At 35.2% G+C, this 4,259-nt stretch overlaps 1 long non-coding RNA gene across 1 annotated transcript; it reads right to left on the bottom strand.

Annotated features, from left to right (window-relative positions):
* Window positions 1-2,714: 2,714 nt before the first annotated feature.
* On the bottom strand, window positions 2,715-3,884 carry LOC137032029 (uncharacterized). Its single transcript, XR_010896647.1, has 3 exons — window positions 3,803-3,884; window positions 3,066-3,143; window positions 2,715-2,909 (listed from the first exon to the last, which is right to left on the bottom strand). It is a non-coding gene; the product is annotated as an uncharacterized lncRNA (long non-coding RNA).
* Between the last annotated feature and the right edge of the window lie 375 nt (window positions 3,885-4,259).

Here is a 4,259-nt window from a genome sequence, read left to right as displayed (position 1 = left end):
CAACATTGAGAAGAACTTCCTTTGAATTCTGAAAGAAAAATTAGAGTAATATGTACACACAACTGGACACCTGAATAATTAAAAAATTCTTCATTATGACACTTGCAGTCACAATTTGAGTTTATGCAGAGCATAACATTTTACAGTTTATTTGGACACTTTTTCCCAGTCTTTTTTGCCTGCTGATTTCAGGTAAAAATAAGGTTGTGAAAACAGAAGTGCAAGACTGAATTAACAGTGAGCAAAAACACTTATTGTCATTCAATACTTGGTTTAAAACCATAAACTAGTACTTTAACAACAATTGCATTTGCATTTTATTTTACTGGCCAGTGTTTTAAAACCACCACATAATATTTCTAACTTGTGGTTGACATGGGGTAGGTGCTCCTTGAGGGTCTGGTACCACCTATTGAAAAAAAAAAAAAAAAAAAATGAAAAAAGAAAATAAATAAAACATTGTAAAATGTTAATTCAATTGTGGATAGGACAACCCCATGGCTGGAACAAACATACCGTCAGGTCTGTGCTCACTCCTCCATGCAGCTGTCAAGAGGCAAAACAACATTACGAATTGCTGTTATTAATTTTTCTGGACCATCGTGTAGAAGATGTGATTCAAAGCTGAATTTGTCATCATTACTACAGTCTTAAGAGTCACAAGATCCTTCACAAGTCATTCTGATATTCCGAATTAATGTTCAAGAAACATGTATTATCACTATAAATGTTGAAAAATTGTACACAACTGTTTATCAGGATTATTTGATGAGTATAGAGTTCAAGAGAACATTTATCTGAAATATAAAGCTTTTGTAACTTTGATCACAGGAATAAATGACATTTTATACTATTTTTAAAATAAAAAATAGTTATTGAAATTAAAAATATTCACAATATTATTTTATTATTATTTATTTACTTTTTTTTAAATGCAGCTTTAATGAGCAAAACAGACTTCTTTCAAAAACAATTGTAGCAACTGTGGACGAACCAGACAAATGAATGATGATTCTTTCAAAACATAATTCTAATTCAGAATTGAGGTTCCGGCTCCGGACCGTCTGCAGATAAAGCCAGGCTGATTACTTTTACGACACATGCTTCCTGATAGCAGAAGCGACATACCAAAGGGTCACCCAAGAAGACAGAGAGACAATCCAGACCCTTTTGTTTCCTTACTTCACAGGAGAGCCAAAGAGACTGTTGAACAAATAAATCTGCTTCAAAATTGTTCCAACAATTTTAACGGACTTATCAAACATCTTTTAACTACATACATTTTGCATTATGTGTCCACAAGTACTACCTGTAAACAGTTAGGCTTTAGAAACACTCACAATTCATGTAAATGTGTTAACTCTTGACTGAATGACTGAAAGTATGCCTTATTTGGACTTAATTTGATTCTTTCCCCCTTTCCTATATCCTGACTTGAATGAAATCTGTTTAAAATGTATTGTATCCCATTTAACAGCAATTATGTTAAAATGGCAATCTGCTAAAGCAGAGACAGACCGGGATGTGACACTTATGTTTTATTGGGGGCAGAGGAAGGCCCTCTTGAAACAGGACAATGTCTGATTGGCCAAGACTCCTCAGAGGTGTGACAAACAACTAAGTTTAAATGATCATATTGCAAGATAGTGAATGGAGAGAAGTTGGTTAGTAAACGAACTGGAGTTGGTTAGTTCTGGTAAGAGAAACCATGACCAGAGTACCAAGAACAATGGAGTAACAAGAAGAACAGACCAGCCGCCCATTCAAGCCATCCAACCTTCACTCACTTTTCTTTTCTTTACTTAATTTTCCTTTACCGCTGAAAGTCTCGTGTCCTACGTTTCGCCGCAAAGTTCAACCAACGACTTTTGCCGCTTCAACTCCAGCGACAAAGAGACTTCCTTCATTGTTCCACACGGACCTGATCTGGACCAATCATCGACTTGGGAAACCCCTCTCTGCACGACGAGGGAAATTCACCTTTAAGTCAACGCAAGCAAGTACCTCCAGACCAAAACTGAACTGGTGCATAAATGAATGATTCATGGTTCGTTCTGGTCCTTGAAATGCATTGATAAGAATTCGGTTAATCAGATCACTCTCTCTCTCTCTCTCTCTCTCTCTCTCTCTTTCAAAACTCTTTCTCTCTCATTTCCTTCTTACTGCAACGCGTATGAATGTGTGTGTGTGTATGTGCGTGCCTTTGTGTTAGATTAGTTTGTGTTAGAATAAATAAAATCTCTTGTAGATTTTAAAAGGAAAGTGTCTTGTATTATGTGCTTTATGATTTAATGTCTTAAACTGTGATCAAGTTACCGTGCTCTAATCAGTGTTTTCACGATTGTTGGATATTTATATCCGTTACAAGAGCTTATTACGGCTCGAGCAAATGAACGCTGGACGAATCAGTTGCTCGGTCGTAATCTAAACAACTCTTTATAATTCCCTAAATATTTCATTTGAGCTAATTTTACTTCCTAGGGTGTTTTCCCTACACAATCAATTAGTACAGTTTCCAAACTTTTGACTGGTAGTGTATATTGAGCTGTGTTGTCACTAAGGTGGACTGCGTTTAAAATAAGATGTGACTAAAGTTCTCACATACACTGGGGTGCCCTCTGGGATGGGGGCGTCCTCTGGGACTGCGGTGCCAGCGAAGAATTTGGGACAGGAGACAATGCTGAATACACATTACAAACAAAAGGTGTGAAAAATAATACAAAGTTATTTAAGGTAGAAAATGTCACATTAATTGTTGAACACTGTAAGTGTACGATTAATTAAAAATCCTCTTTATGTGGATGAAATTAAACAAGAAAACAATACTATGCCTCTTTCGGTTGCCCCAGATGGCCTGGAGAACGTTTCATAAGTTCTCCGTCTGGCAGATGGCTGTTCGTTATGTGAACCTGAGAGACAAATTGCACGTTATTGCAAATTGCAAGTTATTTAAGGTCAGAAAGGTCACATTAATGAATGAATAACAGCATAACTGTACAATTACCAAAAACTAAATAAAAATCTTCTTTAGGTGTATGACATTAAACAAGAAAACAATACTATGCCTCTTTCGGCTGTCCACGATGGCCTGCAGAACGATTCCTGATTTCTCTGTCTGGAAGATGGCTGTTCATTATGCGACCCTGCGAGACAAATTACACCTTGCATGTAATTTCATTAAGTACAATAAACATGCACATGCAAAATGTATTTAAAAAAAAAAAAAGTACATAATATTAAAATAAATCACTTTTTAAAATCAATTTTTTTGGATATTATGTTGATATTCAGGCAAAACCCAGACTCATGGAATACATTTTTACCTCTAAATGAGAATGACATATTAAAGGCAAAAGTGACACATTTTTTGTGTGCTATCACCTGTTTTAACAAAATACACTGAAATAATTTATGTAAATTTTTGAGTTTCATATCTTTTGGTACTCATAGGACATGATTAGCAATTCTAAAATTACAAAATATTTTAAAGCAGTTACTGAAAACAAACATGTTCGAATCCAGCTAAACATTTCAATCTCTTTCAGATAATTTACTTTCTGAAAGAAACTCTCAAAAGGCTACATTAATAATTTACAGTAATAACTATGACTGTATCATTAAATATACTTTATACTATGGTGTACCATGTATATATTCAAAGTAATTTTTAGCCTAACGTTAGCTAATTTTAGCCATACCTGGTGAATTTCAGTTGACAATGTACGCATCATTTCTCTCGGTTCCTTCGTGTCAAACGCGTAAAACTCAAGCACTTTAATCAAATAATACAAAATGTACTTACCCAACAGTAGATTTTATAAATATATACAGACACAACTCCCTCCTCAATTGCTCCTCTCCTCGTGGACAGGTGAACGCTTAACCACTATCGCGCGAAATAATCATAAATAATCATCTTTCTCTCGAGTTTTTTTGGCGGATTGGCCAACCATCGTAAAAGGTGCATGTCCGCCACCTACTGGTCTGGAGTGTGAAACGTACACGGTTTAACTATAGAAGAATAAATAAATAAAATAATCCTGATATTGTATACATAATTCAAATCTTCAAACTCTTACCAATAATATTGTCTTTTTTAAATACTTAAACTTCTCCATATATTCTTTATTGCATTACTTTACAGAACTCCCATCAGTTTCTTTTCTTGGCACCGCGAGATAATCTATCCTATCGCGGGATTTTGGAATATCCCCAGATGTTGGCAGCGCAGTTTTTGCAATTACTGAGACCTATATGGT

Source organism: Chanodichthys erythropterus, chromosome 12 (assembly GCF_024489055.1).
Source record: "Chanodichthys erythropterus isolate Z2021 chromosome 12, ASM2448905v1, whole genome shotgun sequence".
Taxonomy (NCBI): Eukaryota; Metazoa; Chordata; class Actinopteri; order Cypriniformes; family Xenocyprididae; genus Chanodichthys; species Chanodichthys erythropterus.
The sequence above is the reverse complement of the archived record's forward strand: the minus strand, read 5'-3'. Positions and strand labels throughout refer to the sequence as shown.